Source organism: Heterodontus francisci, chromosome 36 (assembly GCF_036365525.1).
Source record: "Heterodontus francisci isolate sHetFra1 chromosome 36, sHetFra1.hap1, whole genome shotgun sequence".
In the NCBI taxonomy this organism is placed as follows: Eukaryota; Metazoa; Chordata; class Chondrichthyes; order Heterodontiformes; family Heterodontidae; genus Heterodontus; species Heterodontus francisci.
This window is the reverse complement of record NC_090406.1, coordinates 9,473,360-9,496,312: the sequence shown is the minus strand read 5'-3', so window position 1 is coordinate 9,496,312 and position 22,953 is coordinate 9,473,360. Positions and strand designations below refer to the sequence as shown.

Genomic DNA, 22,953 nt, shown 5'->3' with positions numbered 1-22,953 from the left:
ATCCTCACGGTGGAGGTGCTCTATATTCTGCTGTTGAAACGGAACCGGGTGGTGACAATCCACCTCTACATCCCCATGTTCCTGTCGTGGATGTGCTCACTTTCCTCGCCAGGTATGTCGAGGTGGCCAGGAACAGCAATGAGGTCAAGGACCTGTTTGGGATTTGGACCAGCAAGCGGCAGGTCAAGGTGACCTTGAAGGCAGACGCCAACAGAGCCATCGTCCATCCTCTTTCAAGCTTCATTATCAGTGAAAGTTGAGGCTTCTTGGTCTATGTGGGGCAGCCCAGAGTTTGTGGGAATCAGTCAAGGCGAACATCAAGACGTTCTTCATCCTCAAAGGTGTTCAGAGGGCGAGAGAGAGACAGATGGAAATGTCACGACTCTAGAAATAATTGCAGAATCTGCTCCTGATGCAGTCGATGGCAGTCAAGAGCAAGGAGGATCTCCAAGAGGTGAAGAGCCAGCAGGCATCGCTCTTTGCCATGGAGGCCTCCAAAATCATCTTTCGGTCCAGAGTCCGCTCCGTGGAGCAGGATGAGACGTGTTCATGTTTCTTCCAAAAGGTACACAGGGCTCTGATCAGCCTCAAGGAAGAGGATGGCTTGGTAATGTCATCGCAGTCTGACATACTAAGGATTAATTAATTCCTTTTATGCTGGGCTGTACGACGTGAAGCCCACGGACAGCACAGCTTCCCAGTCCTCCTTGTCATCTATCACAGAGGTCTTAGATGACAATACGTGGGAGAATCTGGACAAGCCACTAACGCTGGACGTCAGGTCCTTCAAGTCGAGCAAAACTCCCGGAAGCGATGGCTTGCTTGTTGAGTTGCATTCGACTCTGTGGGACTGGATCGGTCCAGATCTGCTAGAAGTGTACGAGAGCATGCTTCTGGCCAGCAGCATGTCTGAATCCATGAGGAAAGGCATCACCCTAATCTACAAGTGGAAGGGTGAGAGGGAGGAAATCAAAAATTGGCAGCTCATCTCACTGCTTAATGTAGACTACAAGATTCTGTCCCAAGTCATTGCCAGTCGGTCAAGTCTGCTCTGGAGTTGGTGATTCACCCTGATCAGACCTGTACTGTACCCAGCAGGAAGATCTCTGATAGTCTTGCGCTACTCAGGGGTATGATCGCTTATGTGCAGCACAGGGGGGTGGACACCTATCTCATCAGCTTGGGCCAGGAGAAGGCTTTTGACAGAATATCACACACCTACATGACTGACTTGCTCTCCAAAATGGGGTTTGGAGAGGGAATCCGCATTTGGATCCAACTGCTCTACACAAACATCAATAGTGCAATCTAAATCAAGGAGTGGGAATCTGGAAGTTTTCCGATCAAATCTGGAGTCAGATGGGCTGTCCTCTCTTCCCCTGTCTAGTTTGTTTGCTGTATTGAACCTTTTGCTGAGTCCATTAGGAAGAATACGGGCATGAGGGGTGACAACCCCAGGTAGCGGAGGCACTTTGGTCAAAGTCTCACTATACGTAGACGAGGTCGCCGTCTTCTGCTGGAATCCGCTGTCCTTTCACAAGCTCTGATGAGCATCTACAACCAGTTCAAACTGGCCTCGGAAGCCAAAGTAAATTGTGGCTAGATCAAGGCCATGTTCTTTGGGAACTGGGCCGACTGATCCTTTGTTCCCTTCACCGTCAGGTCAGTCTACCTGAAGGTGCTGGGGATGTGGTTCGGAGGGGCTGGGGCATGTACCAAAAACTGAAAGGAGTGAGTAGCCATGGTAAAACATAACTGAGCATGTAGGAGCAGCGTTCTCTTTCCATTGCGGGTAAGAACCTGGTAATCGGGTACGAGGCACTCACATTGTTACTGTGGCCCATACCCCACTCCTGTGCTGTGGCGGTCACCCGAGCCATCTTCCGCTTTATCTGAAGATCAAAAATTGACCGTGTCCACAGCGACACGTTGTTCAAACCTCTGGATAAAGGGGGGGGGGAAAGCTTACCCAACGTCTCCCGCGTCCTGATGGCCATCTTTTGTGTGCGACTGCATCAAGCTGTGCATAGAACCCCAGTATGCATACACCAAGTGTCACTACGTACTGAGGTTCTATCTGTCCCTGGTGTTGCAAAGGATGGGTCTGGTCACATTGCCGCGGTACACTCCCTTCAGTTGGACTGTGCCGTGTCACCTATCCTTCGTGGAAAAGTTTGTGCAGAAATATACCTTTGCCCACAAATTCATCAGGCTGTGGTCTGCACGGAATGTCATCAAGGCCCTATAGGAAAAGGAAATGGTGGATCCTGTCGGATGGTTCCCCCAAGCAGACTGCCAAAGTCGTTTGGCAGAATGCCTCATTGCCAGAACTTTCAAACAAGCAGCAAGACATAATGGACTTATTTGGAAAATAGAGGCACATGATAGTAAAGGGCTGATAGTGAGAAGAGCCCTCCCTGTCCGATCCTGCATGCCCGGAGTCTCACCACATCCACACGCTTCCCTCGAGGGTGGCTGTGGTGGGGAAGAGACAATCGTTAATCTCCTCCTGGAATGTGCCTTTGCAAAGCAGGTCTGGAAAGAGATGCAGTGACTTTTGTTGAGGTTCATCCCGAGCAGCTCTAACGCAGCTCTGTGCTCTAAGGGCTGTTCCCAGGGTCGCGCACAGAGATCAACATGTACTGCTGCTGGAGGACGATCAACTTGGTAAAAGACGCTTTTTGGTCTGTTTAGTTTAGAGATACAGCACTGAAACAGGCCCTTCAGCCCACCGAGTCTGTGCCGACCATCAACCACCCATTTATACTAATCCTACACTAATTCCATATTCCTACCACATCCCCACCTGTCCCTATATTTCCCTACCACCTACCTATACTAGGGGCAATTTATAATGGCCAATTAACCTATCAACCTGCAAGTCTTTGGCATGTGGGAGGAAACCGGAGCACCCGGAGGAAACCCACGCAGACACAGGGAGAACTTGCAAACTCCACACAGTGCAGTACCCAGAATTGAACCCAGGTCGCAGGAGCTGTGGGGCTGCGGTGCTAGCCACTGTGCCGCCCAAAACTTCAAGTGCAAAGAGTTGTCCATGACTGAGTAGTGCAGACTGGCACATTCCAAGGTCCAGGACTACATGCTGAAGGACACACTAAAGCATGGAGAAGCTGCCGCAAAGGCTCAATGGGGAAAGGCCACTGTGTAAGGCCCTCCCACCATAGTATAGCAAGGGGCTGGAACCTGTGTAAAACCCCTCAGGCTGTATGCACCAAATATGTTTTTGCTGTGTAATGCAAATGTACATTGCATATAAAATGGAATGGAAAGAGTTGTGAGGCAACCCATGTTATGTATCGAAGGAATCTGATCACTATTGTACTTTCCAAATGTCAAATTTGAACTGTTTTGTAATGTATTTTTATTTTACAAATTTTTATGAATAAGGTATATTTTTGGGGGAAAAAAGCGAGCAGACATACATGGGGATGCATAGTCTCCTTGGGATAAAAACAAGAAATGCTGGAACCACTCAGCAGGTCTGGCAGCATCTGTGAAAAGAGAAGCAGAGTTAACGTTTCGGGTCAGTGACCCTTCATCGGAACCCCTTGGGCATGGGAGTGATGCCAGAAGACTGTAGGATTGCAAATGGAACACCACTGTTCTTTTTAAAAAAAAAAGGGAGAGGGATAAACCTTGTAATTGCATCCCAATAATGCAAGTGGTGCAAAACTACTAGAAACCATTGTTGAGGTCAAAATTAATTCTCACTTGGAGTTTCATGAGTTAATAACGGACAGCCAGCACAGATTTAATAAAGGCAAAAGCAAAATCAGCAGATGCTGCAAATCTGACATAAAAACAAATAAAAACAGAACTGATGAAAGGTCATTGACCTGAAACATAATGTTTCTCTCCACAGATGCTGACTGACTAATCTGACACCTTTTTGATAGAGGGTTGATAAAGTGCAGTCGTTGCTGTGGATACAGACTTTCAAAAGGTATTAAAGTATCACAATGGACTTATATGGAAAATAGAAACACATGATAGTAAAGGGGTGGTGGTAACTTGGGGACAGAACTGGCGAAGGGATAGGAGGCAGTGAGTAGTGGTGAACGGATCTTTTTCTGACGAGAGGTATGCAGTAGGGTCTCTTGGGGTCAGTAGTAAGACTCTTGCTTTTCTTGTATATAAACAACCTCGACTTGGCTCTGGAGAGTGCAGATGTAACAATTGGAAACGTAGTAAACGATAGCAACAGACTTCGCCCATAATGATAATTTGACTCCCATTTGTGATCAAAAACTGGTATTGATCATTTGGTAGTGTTTTATTGCCTCTTTTTTCTTTAAGAGTAAAATGACTACAGAAGCAGCAGTCTTTAGTTGTGCCAGCAATAACTTTGTGATATTTGCAGGAAGACCTAATCCCGAAGCTTCATTGTTTTCCCAGTTATATCTAGAAATGAGACTTGCATCTTATTCCTAATGTACAGTAGGGATTTATCATGTGTACAAAAATAGTATTGTTTGCACCTCATCCCAGAGCACGCGCAGATATTTTCACCTAGATAAGGGATTGCTTTTGTTAATGATTCCATTCAGTCTGCAAGTGTGACCTCAAGCTTCTAGTTGCCTGTCACTTTAATTCTCCGCCCCACTCCTGCCTGTCTGTCCTCTGCCTCCTACACTGTTCCAGTGAAGCTCAGTGTAACCTTGAGGAACAGCACGTCATCTTTCAATTAGGCACTTTATAGCCTTTCAGACTCAGCATTGAGTTCAACAATTTTAGATCATAACTTCTGTCCATTTTTTTTCGGACGGCAACTGATGATTCTGCTATTAATATTAAATCCTCCTCTAGATCCATCTTTTGTTTCTTTACTTGTCTTGTTATTATTATTCCTTTTGTCATTTAATCTCTCCTGCTTTCCATCTTATCTCAGCCTATCCCTTTTTGTTTTTCTCCTGCCCCCCCCTTCCACCCCCATCCTTTCTCTGTCTGTGCTTGATTCACACCTGTTACTTCTCTAACATTTTCCAGTTCTGATGAAAGCTCATCAACCTGAAACATCAACGCTTTATCTCTCCACGGATACTGCCTGACCTGAGTATTTCTAGCACTTTGTTCTTAATTCAGATATTTTCCGAAGTGCTTTTCAGTTCCCTGTGTTTGGAATATGCCTATATTTTGAGTTGCACAAACCTCCATTATGTAGAGATATTGCATTTACTTTTTGCATTCAACTGAGTAGATTGCAGTTTTTCAAATATTTCAACACCATACTGAGCTAGTTTTGCATTGTCTGAAGTGTCCTCTTCCTGATGAGCTGTTAAATCAAGATCCTACCTGGCTCTGTTTAGGTGGAAGTAATATTCAAAGAACAGGGACATTTATCCAGAATCCTCGCCTGTTTTCCCTCGAACTAACATTAGCAAAAACTAACTAGCTGGTCATTCATCTTGTTTGCTATTTGTGGGACACCTCTGTGCAAATGAGCTCTCATGTTTGCTTACATGTGACTACTACCAAGAAAAAAATTAACCCATGCACCACTTTGAACTCCAGTGAAGAGTTTTAAATTACTCAAGTTATAAATCAGTATTTACAGATCCAGGAATCGGACCAATAGACAGCCTCCTGCGTGATCACAACTTGAGGGTGATCAAGCACGGTATAAACTACCTTTTTCTCTTTATCTTTTATATCCATCTTTCTACCCATACCGTTTGAACTTGCATGAAGTACCAAGTTGCTTCTGGTGTCTGAAACTGTACCAAAAAAGACCACATCTTAGAGAGGAGGGGAGAAAATCAGGGAAATGCACACAACATTTTGAAGCTGCTTCATACCATTTATCTTTCACAAAATGATGTTGGCACTTACATTTCACACTTCTGCCTTCTATGTGGAAGGAAACTGTCGGGCAGCCTGGTCGGGTAAGGTCTGTATTTAAGGCAGTAGGAGTGTGGGTGGGGAAATGTCCATTACGCAATCATCACCTATAGTCAAGTGTTTGCTACACCCCAGCAAGCTGGCGAAGGGGGTGGAAACGCTGTAAATTTTTTTAAAAATCATGTGATGTTATTTGTGCTGGCGAGACCATCATAACCAGAACCACACATAAGGTTTGGACTCTGCTAAATGTGTCAAATATTTCTTTCAAAAAGCACAAATGTCAGGTTGACTAAGTTGGTTGCACCTCACCTCTGAGTCAGAAGGTTGTGGGTTAAAGCTTATTCGCAATTTGAACCCATACAGTCTAGGCTGACAGTTCAGTGCAATACTGAAAGAGTGATGCAGTGTTAGAGCCTTTCTTTAGATTAGGCATATTCAACAGAGGCCCCAACTGCTAGTTCAGACATGCTAAAGATTCATGGTTTTGTTCAAAATGAGTACGGACTTCTCCCATTGTCCTGGCCAGGATTCCTCCATAGTTCCTGCATAACTTCATAATGGAAAGTGTTAAAGTTGGGGCAGTGCAGTGGTTAGCACCGCAGCCTCACAGCTCTAGCGACCTGGTTTCGATTCTGAGTACTGCCTGTGTGGAGTTTGCAAGTGTTCCCTGTGACCGCGTGGGTTTTTGCCGGGTGCTCCAGTTTCCTCCCACAGCCAAAGACTTGCAGGTTGATAGGTAAATTGGCCATCGTAAATTTACCCTAGTGTAGGTAGATGGTAGGAGAATTGAGGGAAGGTGGGGATGTGGTAGGAATATGGGATTGATGTAGGATTAGAATAAATTAGTGGTTGTTGGTCGGCACAGACTCGGTGGGCCGAAGGGCCTGTTTCAGTGCTGTATCTCTTTAAAAAAAAAATAAATCATGTTTTAAAGCACTGTTTATGCAGCTTTTTTCACATGTATACCTGGACTATAAGAATTTGTATTTGACAGATTCATCATAGCAGATCCCAATCATGCCCTGATACAGCAGTGACAGAACCAGGAATTGTAGTCAGTCATAGAATCTTGCTAAATTTGTCTCCTCCAAAGCCAATGGATGTTGAGGCTAATTGTAATATCGCCACTGCAGCCTAAGCTGAAATCTGTTAACTTGTTACGTCACATGGGTCAAACCTGCGACTGTACCAGGCAGTGGTTTTATGCATTGATCCTTGATTGATTCCTACAGAAGTTGCTGAGATGCATTTCTAAATTACTGTACAAATTATTTAGCAGCATCCCAGAAATGAGTGCATTATTTATCAATTTCTTAAGTCAGGATTATTTTTGTTGGGAACAAGCCAAAAAATATACTTTAAATGTTAAAGTACTCCCATGAAAGTTACACATCAATTTCCTGCTTATTGGGATGTAAGTGACCTAATTAGTCATATTTTGACTCCATTTGTTGACGCTACACCTTTTTGCAAAAATAAGGATGTGATTAATTTAAAATTGTTTTTATTGATTTATTAGTATCAAAAATTCTAGTGCACTTGGCCCTCTTCATTAACACCAGATCTTCTATCACAGGCATAGTTTTTAAGCCACTTCAGATAGTTCCTGCATTTTGTATAATTAGAAGATTGCAGCCTATGTGGATGATCCCATGCACATGTTGCTGCATTTTGTTTTCACCGGTTAAGGAAAACCTGTCCCACTTAAACCCCAGTTTTAATTGTTACTTAAAGCAGAGAGCCATCATCAGTGGACATGAGATGAATGAATGAATATTACCTTGTGATTGACATCCACAAATAAATTTATTCTTCGTCAAACAATCCTAGTTTAATCCTAGAGTTCCGAAGAAGGGTCACTGACCCGAAAAGTTAACTCTGCTTCTCTTTCCACAGATGCTGCCAGACCTGCTGAGTGGTTCCAGCATTTCTTGTTTTTAATCCTAATTTAAATTTAGCACAGCAGTCGTGCTTTGAGATACTAATAATCTGTTTTGAAAATTACATTAAAGTTGCTTGTGATTATGACACCTGGTTTATAGGAGCCTAGTATCAGTTTAAGATAGGAGACCATCAGTCCAGCTACCATAGAACCATGTTACAGCACTGAAAGAGGCCATTCAGCCCATCGTGTCTGTGCTGGCTGAAAAAACTTGCTGCCCATTCTAATCCCACCTTCCAGCACCTGGTCTGTAGCCTTGCAGGTTAAAGCACTTCAGGTGCAGGTCCAGGTACCTTTTAAATGAGTTGAGGGTTTCTGCCTCCACCACTGATCCGGGCAGTGAATTCCAGACACCCACCATCCTCTCGGTAAAAAGGTTTTTCCACATATCCCCTCTAATCCCTCTGCCAATCACCTTAAAGCTATGCCCTCTGGTAATTGACCTCTCCGCTAGGGGAAATGAGTCTTTCCTGTCTACTCTATTTAGGCCCCTCATAATTTTGTGCCCCTCATAATTTTGTACACTCAATTAAGTCAACTCTCAGCCCCCTCTGTTCTAAGGAAAACAACCCTAGCCGATCCAATCTTTCCTCATAGCTGCCCATTTCAAGCCCTGGCAACATCTTGTAAATCTCCTCTGTACTCTCTCCAGAGCAATTATGTGCTTCATGTAATGTGGTGACAAGAACTGTACGTAATACTCCAGCTGTGGCCTAACCAGTGTTTTATACAGTTCCAGCATTACATTCCTGCTTTTGTATTCTATATCTCGGCCAATAAAGGAAAGCATTCCATATACCTTCTTCACTTTATATACTTGACCTGCCATCTTCAGGGACCTGTGGATATGTACTCCAAGGTGTCTCATTTTTTCTACCCCTCTCAAAGTCCTCCCGTTTATTGCGTATTCCCTTACTTTGTTTGCCGTACCCAAATGCATTTCCTCACACTTCTCTGGATTGAATTCTATTTGCCACTTTTCCGCCCACTCAACCAAACCATTGATGTCACTCTGGAGTTTACAGCTATCCTCTTCACTATCACAGCCAATTTTTGTGTTATCTGCAAATTTCCCAATCATGCCCCTCCCGCATTTAAGTCCAAATCATTAATATATATCACAAATAGCAAGAGACCCAACACTGAACCCTGTGGAATGCCACCGGAAACCGTTTTCCATTTGCAAAAACATCAGTTGACGTTTGTTTCCTGTCACTCAGCCAATTTTGGATTCAACTCGCCACATTCCCCTGAATCCCATGGGCTTCACTTTTCTGACCAGTCTGCCATGTGGGACCTTGTCAAATGCCTTACTAAAATCCATGTAGACAACATCCACTACACTATCCTTATTAATCCTCCTCATTACCTCCTCAAAAAATTCAAGTTAGTAAGACACGAGCTTCCCTTAACAAATTCATGCTGACTATGCCAGATTAATCCATGCCTTTCTAAGTGACAGTTTATCCTATATAGTATTCTCCTGATGCATTTCTATATCCTGAGTCCCATTTGGCTCATTGTGCTTCTGCCAGCTCTGAATCAACTATACAATTGTTCCCATTCCCCTGCTCTTTCCTGCTGGCCCTGCAAACTTTTACTTTTCAAGTGTATCCAATTTCCTTTTGAAAATTACTATTGAATCTGCTTTCTTCAGACAGTGACCACCACTGTGGGTATATGTGTATAAAAAATTCTCCGTCTTCCCTTTGGTTCTTTTTCCAATTACTTTAAATCTGTGCCCTCTAATTACCAGTGCAAACAGTTTCTCCTTTAATCAAAACCTTTCATTATTTTGAACATCGCTGTTAAGGGGAGATTTAATCTTCTCTGCTCTAAAGAGAACAATCCAAACTTCAGTCTTTCCACGAGAACTTGTCTAGTTCCTTCTTGAAACCCATTATGATTTCTTGTTTCACCACCCATGCTGGTAATCTGCCCCACATGCTTTCTACCCTGTTTTTTTTTAAGTTCCTGCTGCATTTGTGCAAAAGCACGATACTGCAGATGCTGGAAATCTGAATTAAACACACAAAATGCTGAAAATACCCAGCAGCTGTGGCAGCACTGTGGAAGAGAGAAAGAGTTTACATTTCAGGTCAATGACCTGTCATTATTTAATTGTTTGTGGGACTGTGCTTTGTACATCTTGGCTGTTGTGATTCCTACATTACAGTAGTGACTACTTTTCAAAAGTGCTTCATCAATTGTGAAGCAGTTTGGGATATCCTGAGTTTGTGAAAAGTGCTATGCAAATCCAAGTTCTTTTGTAAATATGACCCTTGGAACTGAATTCTGTACATGGAAGAAAAATACACTTGGTTCCAATTTGTCCAAACCTTTCATAATTTTATATGAAGCAAATTGATGGAGTTAAACAAAACCCACCTTGGGTCTGCACCAAATTGAAGAACTGAGATTCGGTGCAATATAAAAACAAATTGAAAATACATATGTTGCTGTTCTGTTTAGGCAATGCTGCTAAACTGGTACAGTCAGAGCTTTATGGTCTAGATTTTAGTTAGTGGCGCAGCAACGGTGTTCTCCATTGATGTCGAATAAATCCACGCACAAACTTACCGCGATCTCCATGGTGAGAATTTTGGTTGGTTTGAGCTAGGGTTCCCGCCCGGCTTCTGCTGCAGCGAGGCCCAGAAGTGTTATGTAACGCAGACAAAAATGGCAGGCAGTTGTGGGCATAGCTTACAATCGCTACACCACAAAAACTGTATAAAGCAGGCCCCTACAGTAAAAAGGCATTGGAAAATCAGATTTCATAAATATAATTTTTTACAATTAAAAATGTAAACTTTTTATAAAATATATAACCGTCTTGATCAGATGGATCACTTTAAAAAGTGATTTTTAAACAGTCTGAAATCATGTTAAGTCATAGAATTTTACTTTTTAGCAAGATTTAGCAGACATTTAAAGGGTTTCATGTTTTAAAAATAAATCAATTTTAACTTTTCAAAGATCCTTTCTAGGGTAGGCCTCCTCATTTAAGTATTTACGAATTGAGATGAGGCCCCTTCTGCCTGGAAATGCATGTCTACAATTTAAAGTGTGATTAATTCATAATTGGTGGACAGTTAGCCCAAATTCATGCTGGTGCCAAGCTTGCTACGTTTGACGTAGCAGCCCTTGGAAGTAGTGTTAGTTTCGGATTTGCGTGCTATGCTGTGAATGTGCACACTTGAAGACGTGGGGCCTCGCCGGCATCCAGTAGCACAGAATGCATCACCATGACTGACACCGCAAAATCTAACCCCTTGGATTTTGTATCAGGACTCTGTTTAATCATAAGCTAGTGTTTAGTAACTGGTGCTGTCAATGAACTCAAGCAGTTCTCTTAATACACTGAAAGTTTGAAAGCAGTAGCATTACGGAGTGTTGGAAATATTTTTTTAGGAACAACTCAGTGGTGGTATTACGAACATACGAATTAGGAGCAGGAGTAGGCTATTCGGTCCCTTCAAGCCTGTACTGCCATTTAATAAGATCATGGCTGATCTGATTGTGGCCTCAACTCCACCTTCCCGCCTATCCCCGATACCCTTTGACTCCCTTGTATGTTAGACTGATAGTTACTGCCATGGCACAAGCACATCATATTCAATTCTGGTTGTTTTTAGCCCTGAGCATCTAAAATGTTACTGATCTGTGTAAAAATAAGACTGTTTCTGCATATTATGTTAAGAACAAAGAACAGTACAGCACAGGAACAGGTCATTCGGCCCTCCAAGCCTGCGCCGATCTTGATGCCTGCCTAAACTTAAAACCGTCTGCACTTCCGGGGTCCGTATCCCTCTATTCCCATCCTATTCATGTATTTGTCAAGATGCCTCTTCAACGTCTCTATGGTACCTGCTTCCACCACCTCCCCCGGCAACAAATTCCAGGCACTCACCACCCTCTGTGTAAAGAACTTGCCTCGCACATCCCCTCTAAACCAGAATTGCACGCAATATTCTAAGTGTGGCCTAACTAAAGTTCTGTACAGCTGCAGCATGACTTGCCTATTTTTATACTCTGTGCCCCGACCGATGAAGGCAAGCATGCCGTATGCCTTCTTGACTACCTTATCCACCTGCGTTGCCACTTTCAGTGACCTGTGGACCTGTACGCCCAGATCTCTCTGCCTGTCAATACTCCTAAGGGTTCTGCCATTTACTGTATAAATACTGTTACAATACTTAATAATGTAGCACATCATGCAATTTACAACTTCACATTCATTTTGCACCTTTAAAAAAAATTCTTATTATGTTGCCAATTGAACTCAATGCTCCTGTTTCTGTGAATGCCACACAGTCCATAACAATGTTCGAGTTCCAGTTCCAGTGAACTTTCCCCATCACTGCTGTGCCTTTAGGTCTGATTCTTCAACAGAATACATTGTTTCAGATCAGAAAAGTTGTAATGAGTACCACATTTTAAAGATTTTTTTTAACACACATTAGCTGAGTTACTCATTTCAAGGCATACTGAGGTTGTGTGCAATAATTCATGTTGGAAGTGGATTTTAAATATAAATAAAACTTTGTAGAAATTATATTTTCAGTTGTAAGTAAAAATAATTGGCTAACTGCATCAGCTACAGAGTATTGTGGAAACTGATGCATTGTGTTCAGATTTGCATAGGGGACATAATAGGCGGACAATGACAATTCTAGGATATATTGTCTTCAGTACATATAATGGGTGTTTTGTCTTGCAGACAAACATTAGCAGGTATTTCTACTTGCATTTAATTGTAAAGCATGGTTCCAGAAACTAGATTTCTAGTTGCATTTTATTGGCTTTGTTTCTAATTCAAATTCCAGCACTCTGTGCTGGCTTAGAGTTTACACTGCTATAATCTGGCTTCTTCTCCCAGTGTTAGACTTGTGCACCCTGTTTTTCAGTCCCCTCGAATTCATGTAAAAATGGTACTTAATATATGCAACCTAAGTGAGGCAGACCCTCCTGGGACACAGATCTTTCCCAGTTCACGCAGTGTGTATTGTATATGGTTGCCCACTCCCCACCCAGCTCTCCTATCAACTGTATTGTGATGCACAATGTTGAGACTCCAGGAAACAATGAGTAGACTCTCAACATTTCTCTGTTATTCTTTGCCTGTTTGCCTAGTGCTTTATGAAATTACAATTAACCTGAAAAGAAACGTGTTCGGTAGCATTCCAATGACATTTTTAACAGATTATGATGCAAGTACTGCAGGTCGAACAGCACTGTGGGTGTACCTACCCCTTCTCAAGGGTAATTAGGGATGGGCAGTAAATGCTGGCCTAGCCAGCGATGCCTGCATTCCATGAATGAATTAAAAAAAGACACGTCAGAAGATGATGAAAATAAGTTTATTTTTCCCCGCATTGTGAATTTTTTTGTGTAAACTTAGACAACATCTGGCTAAGAGGGCATCCCAGCTGAGCCCAGTCATATTCTCACCTGACATCCGTGCATGCATTTTCCAGTAAAAGTCCCCAGATAGCAATGTTCCTGCTCCAAATTAATGTTTTTTTTTCTTTTCCTCTCCCTAATCCAGCAGTACTAAGGTAGTTATAGCACTCGACTGCCAAGCTGACTAAGATAAACTAACTTAACATGGTAATCAAACCTTGCGACCTTATGGTAGATTAGTTCAACAGCATATACAAAGAACAGTACAGCACAGGAACAGGCCATTCAGCCCTCCAAGCCTGCGCCGATCTTGATGCCTGCCTAAAGTAAAATCTTCTGCACTTCCGGGGACCATATCCCTCTGTTCCCATCCTATTCATGTATTTGTCAAGATGCCTGTTAAACGTCGCTATCGTACCTGCTTCCATCATCTCCCCTGGCAGCAAGTTCCAGGCACTCACCACCCTCTGTGTAAAGAACTTGCCTCGCATATCCCCTCTAAACTTTGCCCCTCGCACCTTAACCCTATGTCCCCTAGTAACTGACTCTTCCACCCTGGGAAAAAGCTTCTGACTATTCACTCTGTCCATGCTGCTCATAACTTTGTAAACCTCTATCATGCTGCCCCTGCACCTCCGTCGTTCCAGTGAAAATAATCCGAGTTTATCCAACCTCTCCTCATAGCTAATGCCCTCCAGACCAGGCAACATCCTGGTAAACCTCATCTGTACCCTCTCCAAAGCCTCCACGTCCTTCTGGTAGTGTGGCGACCAGAATTGCACGCAATATTCTAAGTGTGGCCTAACTAAAGTTCTGTACAGCTGCAGCATGACTTGCCAATTTTTATACTCTATGCCCCGACCGTTGAAGGCAAGCATGCCGTATGCCTTCTTGACTACCTTATCCACCTGCGTTGCCACTTTCAGTGACCTGTGGACCTGTGCGCCCAGATCTCTCTGCCTGTCAATACTCCTAAGGGTTTTGCCATTTACTGTATACTTCCCACCTGCATTAGACCTTCCAAAATGCATTACCTCATATTTGTAATATATGGTAGCATCTTCTTTGGCCTCCTTATCTCGAGAGACAATGGGTAAGCGCCTGGAGGTAGTCAGTGGTGTGTGGAGCAGCGCCTGGAGTGGCTATAAAGGCCAATTCTAGAGTGACAGGCTCTTCCACAGGTGCTACAGAAAAATTTGTTTGTCGGGGCTGTTGCACAGTTGGCTCTCCCCTTGCGCCTCTTTTTTTTTCCTGCCAACTGCTAAGTCTCTTCGACTCGCCACACTTTAGCCCCGCCTTTATGGCTGGCCGCCAGCTCTGGCGAATGCTGGCAACTGACTCCCACGACTTGTGATCAATGTCACAGGACTTCATGTCGCGTTTGCAGACGTCTTTAAAGCGGAGACATGGACGGCCGGTGGGTCTGATACCAGTGGCGAGCTCGCTGTACAATGTGTCTTTGGGGATCCTGCCATCTTCCATGCGGCTCACATGGCCAAGCCATCTCAAGCGCCACTGACTCAGTAGTGTGTATAAGCTGGGGATATTGGCCGCCTCGAGGACTTCTGTGTTGGAAATACGGTCCTGCCACCTGATGCCAAGTATTCTCCAGAGGCAGCGAAGATGGAATGAATTGAGACGTCGCTCTTGGCTGACCTACGTTGTCCAGGCCTTGCTGCCATAGAGCAAGGTACTGAGGACACAGGCTTGATACACTCGGACTTTTGTGTTCCGTGTAGCTTTAAACACTAGACCATAGGCCATAGGGTGGAAAAAGAATGCAAATAGTTCTTAATTTAAAAATAATTGTTTTAACAATTTGGTTTTAATGTTGTACTTAACACAAATGGCCATTAGATTCTATTTCCTAACTGCTGAGTTAACTGGAGCAGGAGTTGACACTCCACAATTGAATGAGATGGTAGTTAGGGTACAACAATTTCCTTCTATGCCTTGAGCTAGGGAGCAGCTTGGGTTGTAAATTTACTAATCCATGACTTTCTGAAAAGTACTTGTATATGGAGGAACAGGATTGGGCTTGGCTGAGCAATTACTACCAGTCCATCCCCATGATTATAAAGCCTGCTGACATTGCTTATCTCCATCTTTTTCCCCCCAAAATATACTTCATTCATAAAAATTAGCAAAAATGCATTATAATACAGTTCAAATTTAACATTTCCAAAAGTACAGTGGAGATCAGATTTTTTTGATACAGAACATGAAGTGCCTCACAACTCTTGCCATTCCATTTTATCACTGCTTATCTCAGCTCATGAGAGGAATGGCTACTTTAGCAAGGTACCAGAAGACTGATGGTGGCTGTTGAAGTATACCCTCGTAGGAGTTACCACCTTTTAAGAGGAGTGGGAAGGGAAAGAAAGGAAATATATTTGGTGTGATGAGGAAGAAAACATTCTGGGAAAATATTTCTTAAAAAAAAATCTCGGTATTTTCTTTTGAATGGAATAGGATTGCATTGTAAACTGTAACTCAACACTTAACTATTTTGGAACCAAATACACTTTCCAATCTGCTGTGCAACAGAGGCTTAAACTAGCAATAACAGGAAACGTTACTTATCAGATTATCTGATACATCCGCTGCTATTTTCATCGTCGCTAACAGTATCTCTGCTAGTGGAAATAAAAACATTAGTTCAGATGCAAATGTGCAAAAGTCACATTCTGCATTATGTCTGTAATTACCCTGGTTGTCTAATTAGTAAGTGTACTGACCAGGAAATTTCAGGTTCAGTCCCTGGTCTATGTTGAACTGTAGCTGATCTTAAATTAGTCTTGACTTCCAGGCTAGAGGAGGAGAGAAACCAGGTAGGTTTTCCACTTCTGATTACTATCCAGTGGCTCCTGCTGGAAAGTACATCTGTTTAGATGTAGATTTAAGAATAGGATCGGGTACACACCTTCATAAAATAGCTTTCCAACTTATTACCTGGATTTGCACATAAGGAATTATCTTTTTAAGCTGGCAAACTGCAGCTAAAACGCATAGAACCGTGCCACACTAAGTCAGTGCCTTCAAGAGAAGAAAGTGGAGGAGGGGTAGGAAAGACACTGACTATAATGAGAAGTGGCCCTCTACTGGCAACGTAAAGATGATCGGAAGTGGTGCAAATAGCAGAACAACCTGTAGTCTCATTGCCAGTCTTATTATGCATGTAAAATATTGTTACTTGAAAATATCACCATCTTGTGCTAACATCAACTTATGCATTGCAATCCGCCTTTCACTTATTTCACTTTTCTTCCCTTCTGTTCTCTGCTGAAAGTTGTGACTCTTGATGACTATGGTTCCATGGACGTCAGTAGCTTTTCTCAAGTGCCAATACTTTATCTATACGCCTGTCAGTGACTGGGAGAGGTGTATCTATGCCCTTCTTGCACATATAGGTAGTGAGACTGGGGTTAGGTCTCCATTTGATCAAAGTTATGTTGAATGAATTTTATATGCAGCCGTTGGTAGAATATGCTCGATGTAAACAACGATGTTCCCTCTTACTTCTGTTTGCTGTGCACAGCCAGCTTGTTGAATTGCGCGGTTCCTTTAGGGTTGATGCGTGGTTGCACACGCACGCATCTTAAAGAGAACGTTGCCTCTGCACGGCTTGCTTCTTCCCTGCGTGGCACATTCCCGATTGCTGCACGGCCACACATCCTAGAGAGACTCTGACTTGACAATATCACCGTTCCATATTGTTGAATAAGTTGAAATGTCGAGAAATTGTATTCACCAAATGACTTAACAGACCATCTGGCATATTACTAGTTCATACATAACTTATAAATAAGCTTGGTAAAGCATATTAGTAATAATATCATATAGCTTAAGTAACCCCTGCTGGAAGGTGTGTTGATTTTAGATGTCTGTTAAATGTCCAGCTTGGATGTGATGCCATCTGTGACAGAAGATGTTTACTTTTGAGGCTATAGCTTGAAAAATGGCTACCCAGACAAGGTACTGAAGGGCTTCTGATGCCCGTGGGACTAAAACCTACCTTTAGTCACTTTTGGAAGAGGGTGAAAGTTGGGTGGAAAATTGTGCTAACAAAATTTAATTTAAAAAAATCTTTGGTTGTTAAAATGAACTCCGGCATAGTAACTTCATCTTTTATTTCCAGTATTTAAATTGTTAATTTACTCACAATGTTCAGTTTCAATAGATGGAATTCTCCAGTGACTGATCATCAGACTAAATGAGCAATGGAACAGTAAAACTGTGTGGTTGGAACGTGGTGACGAAATCTTGTGGTGGGGATTACCTTGTGGGTAGCGGAGGCGGGTCTGTGGAGTGGGAACCTCCTTGTTTGGGCATGCCTGCTGCATATTGTGGTGTATTTCCTCAGTTTTAAGCTTAGTATCATGACTTAACTACCCCACCCCATTATCAAGTATAGAAATGGATTAGAAAGCTAAATCCTCCATTCTTTTCTGCTTAATGCGTGCACTGTCACTCATTTATACAATGTGACATTTTATTAGGGATATCTTAAGTTATGAGCTCATCTGATATTGTCCTTGCTGCTTGGGGTTAATTAAATGCAATGAACACATGTCCTTCTGCTTCATGCTTTGTTTTTGATTGATCTTTCTAATTTAGCTTCTAACCGATTTATTTATGAAAAGCTTTGAATAGATATTGGGTTTTGGGAGTGGAAGAATTTATTCTGGTGATTGGTCAGATCATTACTGACCATACTAGATGTGCTTGTAAGGGTAAGTATGTAATAATTGTGAGCGAGACTAAAAGCAAGTGTATCTCCATTCAACTTTTCTTGCTTCAGTGAGGTAGATGTGCGTTAACAAAAACTGTGTGCACCTTTAGTCTTGAATTTAGCCATTTCGGAGAAGTAGGCGCACACAAATTACATAGACAAAGGGATTCTCCTTAACCTGCCTACTTTAGTACTTAATTGGGGTTGGTAAATTTGGGATAAGAACCAGTTAGAATATTCTAAAATGCTAATTTGTGATTCATGACATCGATTTGTTCTTTTTTCTGCTCCATTGAAATTGTCATCACTGGAGGCACAGTAACAACCTGTAATGAACTGACATTTAACCAGCACAGTACAATGATTTTAGAAATAGTTCCTAAATTTTATTAGCTGGAATTTGGGTCCCAAACACCCTCCAGAATCTGACTGAAATAGTTGGTCTTCATGTGTTGGCTGAGATAGACAGTGAATGTTTCCAGTCTGTTCAACATTCGGGGTTATTGCAACTTGATAAGGTTTTTAACCTGGTGTCCACATTTGCACAATTTACAGAAGGGATCAAAGGATAATAATCAGGAGTAGAATCTTTGTCTCATTTTTCCTGCACTTGTCCAGGGGCTTGGAGGCCAATTGTGGCACACCAGGTGCCACACTGTCAACGGTGTGCAAACTCAGCATAGACTTGAAATGTTTTGAAGGCTTCAAAGAACTCATCTTCAAGAACTCTCACTTAAGTGAATATCTATCTAAGTGAACACTGTCAATTGTAAGTCAGTCATAAGACCAGGAAGATCCTGGATTTAATCTCTGATCTGTATTGAGTCAGCTGATTTCAGGGTGACATTATGGGGGGGGGGGGGGGGTGGAATATGTACTAATGTTTGATAATTTGATTTAAATTCAAAGAAATTTGACAGCATTTAGCACATCCTTTATTTGCATGACTCCAAATTCCTATGGAAAATAGGGCGAACATACATTCCAATTTTCCAAGGACAGTCCCCAGATGAAGTACAGTGTACACTGAAGAGTGGCTATGGTCCCCGAATACTCTAACTTTTAAATTCTCATGTTGGGATATGTCTAATGCATAGGCCAAGTACAGCACAAAGTACATAGTGTAAGTTGCTTTAGATAAAGGTATCTGCTAAATGTGTAAATAATAAATACATTAGAGAGAAATAGTCAGAAGGTTACTATTATTAGCTATTGATACAGAGCATGATACACGCATAGGGAAAGCAGCTAACACCTTTGGCCAACTCGCGAAACGTGCATCGGATAACACCAGGACCAAGCTGATGATTTATAAGGCCTGTGTTCTCAGTACCTTGCTGTATGGCTGTGGAACATTTGTGACTTACGGCTATCTAGAAAAGAAGCTCAAAAATTTCCATCTTCGCTGTCTGCTTTGCATTATGAGTATATCCTGGCAGGACAATCTCAAATGTAGCTGACCTCTCAAAGGCATAGCTTCCAAGTGTGTTGGCACTAATCAAACAGGTGGCTTTGGCGGATAGGACACATCCGCAAGATGGAAGATGGTCGTGGATCAAGGACCTTGTTATGGCCAGGTGAGGAAGGGGTCTCGAGCTCCCCTCTTGCCCTTCCTCTTATTTGACTGCAACAGGGTTTATTTCTTTTAAACAGTGACTGTGCTTACCACCTCCTGAGTGTTTTACCTTTTTACCTTTATTGTGCTCATGAAGGTACCAATTGGACAGGTTTTCTTGAGTTTAAGCAAGAAAGAGGTAAATTTATTATACTTTATACTCTAATCCATATTTAAAATAATTAAAAATACGCTACACATTCACATGAGAATCCGACGTACACAAATGGATTTGGAGGTTGGATTAAAGTCCAGAATAAATGGAACTTAAATCCACCGTCTGTGAAGTGGATAATCTGGTCGTCCTCGGCTGAAGCTGTATTCTTGAAGTCCTTGCTGGTCAAAGTGCACTTTGTGGTTGGCCTGCTTTGCTCAAGGTTTTTTTTGAAGGCAGATTTGCAGTTGGCTCACTTCGCCTGGTCACTGGCTGTAGCAGCTTCTAGACTTGGAGGGTCCACAGTCTTAGATGGTTTTCAAACTTGATGTTTTCTGGGGAGAGAGAAAGGGAAGCACACAGGTTTTTCTGTTGCTGCAGTCTCCATTTCTGCTTGTCTTCTGTGAGTGTAACAAAACTTCTGTTTTTTTTTCAGAGATGGACAGACATGGTTCTCAATTTCCATTTTTTGTTAATGAGATACAAGGCTCAGAATTGGCTCCACTGATTCCAGGATGCCAGTATTTACACTTGCAGGAGTTCTTTCAAGAGCAATGTGTCAGGATGGCATTGACTGCTGTGCTAATGAAGCAATCCTAGGTAATTTAATTACTTGGAGAAAGCCATTGTTGAGTGTCCAGGGCTTCTCAGACTTCTGTCTGCAGTTCAATCTCCTGGTATTTCAGATGCAAGTTGCAGTGGCCGTCTTGGCTGTTAGGTTTTTAAAAGTTGCTGCAGGATTTTTTCCATTAAAAGTCTAATGTAAGTTTCTAACCTATGAAATTAATATTTCTCATTTGGCCTATGGGAGTTTTCTTGAGAACCTTCCGTGTGGTGAGGTAGCCCGGGCCAGACGACCAGTGGGGTGCCCAAAACTCTGCTTCAAGGATGCTTGCAAGCGTAACATGAAGGCCCTAAATGTTGACTATCGCACCTGGGAATCACTAGCTGGCGAAAGAGGGAAATGGCGATACATCGTATAGACTGGTGTGCACTACCACGATGTCCAGTTGCTACAGCAGCAGGTGGCAACGTCGAAAACCACTCAGCATCACTTGGCAGCTTCACGTGCAGCAGTTGTGGCAGGATCCTCTCAAGGATTGGCCTTCACAGTCATCAGCCAAGTGTATCAAGAGAAGGCACCCCATCCAATGGATTGTTTGTTGCGTGTCCTCCATCTTTCGTAGATGGAAGGATGCCAACCAAAAAAAATGATATAGTACTATTGCAGTTGCTATACAATGCTGAGTCAATGGTATATGACGTAGAACACAAAAGATTTGCAATAAAGTGAAGTCAAAAATGCTAAATTGCTGCTTTAAAACTAGCTTCAAAAGGATTTTCCATATTTAAGACCGGCTGAAAAAGAAACTTCTGTATTTTATGTTCAAGATACCAGTCAATATTTTCCATTTTAAGTGGAGACAGAACATCTATATATTAAAAAAAAACAAAGCTATCAATGAACGTGTCAGCTTGTTCTCTTACTGATTTTTAAAATTTTTTTTATAAATGTCTCAAAATTGAGACGACACAGGCTTGGCCATATAGACAGTAGTTACAAGAAACTGACTTTTTTTTCTGATCAATGTCATTATTTATGAATGGTGTCTGAATGCAGTTCAATGTTTTAACATCACATCCGCGATAATTATATGCACATTTTGTTTTGCATTTGTAGTACATATGTACAACTGTTAAAATATAGATTGGTAAAAATAATTGTCGCGTTACTTTGCTGTGGTCCCACCCTGTGTCCCTGGATTTGAGTTAGAAAATAGGGGTCACTGTAATGTAAAATCTGTTATAAACCAAATATTTTTGTGTCCTTAAAAAAAAAATTTATTGCAGCCTTCTGAGGGTTAATAGTCAGTACAGTGCAACCTCCATGCTTCCCCTACATCATCATCTGACGTTTGTGAATCTGCTGTTCTGTAAAGATGTGTACTGAAGAAACCCCAGACCTTAACCTTTCTTGTGCAAAGGCTTGATTTTTTTCATTGTGTGATGAGAGTGTTAGTGTGATTCACTGCTTTCTTTTCACTTGGGCTACACACCAAGACAGCTACTATACACCATGTGCTAGTAGAACTAGAGCTCAGATGTAGGTTGATTAACATCTCATTGTGTAGGTGGTGTGAAACAGTGTGGGAGGGATCCCTCTGCTTAAAGGCCGCATTTCTGATGCAGCGACTGCGTCATTTCATTTACATAACGTGCTCGTCATGGGAGGTGGAGTGACGGTGCCTTCACTGATGTCTTTTGGAAACCTTTTTTGTTTTAAAAAAAACACTACCCACAGACACACTGATTTGTAAATACAGCATCAATCAGAAAAATAGAGGGACGCTATGATCTACGGACATTTTCATTTTCTTTAAAACTGTAGTAAACGCAGCTCAGCATACCAAATAGAATCTAACAGTTGCTGTGTTATTTTAATATTGTGTATATTAAGAATGTGTTTAGTCTGATAGCTAGGTAGTATAAATGAAAAGTATACCTATTAAGTTTTCATTGTCTAGTTCTGTATTTTTTTTTAAAAGCAATGTTCTCAAAACATGATACTTGCCACCATGGAGATTTTTTACATATTGACCCACAGTCTCGCGTGCAAAAAAAAGAAAGTCCACCTTCCTGTTTTGTACTATGAAGTGTATTGCCTTTAGTGACCATTTTTCCTCTTAAATCTCTTTCCTCTTCCTCTTTAGAAGCAGTAATCACGTGAATGGCAGTATCTAGTGTTTCGCTGCTGGAAGTATACGAGAGTATGCTCCTGGCCGGTAGCATGTCAGAATCCATGAGAAAAGGCATCATCACCCTCATTTGCAAGCAGAAGGGGGAGAGGGCAGAAATCAGAAATTGGCGGCCCATCTCACTGCTTAATGCTGACTACAAGATTCTGTCAAAAGTCATAGTCAGTCGAGTCAAGTCTGCTCTGGAGTTGGTGATCCACCCTGATCAGACCTTGACTATACCCAGCAGGAAGATCTCTGATAGTCTCGCGCTACTCAGGGATACGATCGCCTGTGTACGGGACAGGAGGGTGGGCATCCTGTCATCAGCCTGGACCAGGAGAAGGCTTTTGACAGGATATCGCACACCTACATGATGGACGTGCTTTCCAAAATGGGGTTTGGCGAGGGAATCTGCAATTGGATCAAACTACTCTACACAAACATCAGTAGCGCAGTCTCAATCAATGGGTGGGACTCAGAAAGTTTCCCGATCCAATCTGGAGTCAG

The 22,953-nt window shown here is 42.3% G+C and overlaps 1 protein-coding gene across 6 annotated transcripts in view; it reads left to right on the top strand.

Annotated features, from left to right (window-relative positions):
• Window positions 1-22,953, top strand: part of LOC137351573 (guanine nucleotide-binding protein G(I)/G(S)/G(O) subunit gamma-7) — a 231,760-nt gene that overhangs the window by 84,899 nt on the left and 123,908 nt on the right. Inside the window, exon 3 of one of the 6 annotated variants that reach the window (XM_068016129.1) lies at window positions 3,884-3,964. The exons of the other annotated variants lie outside the window; for them this stretch is intronic. The gene's annotated coding sequence lies outside the window, so the exon portion shown is untranslated. The remainder of the gene's footprint in view (window positions 1-3,883; window positions 3,965-22,953) is intronic. 6 annotated transcript variants of the gene reach the window in all.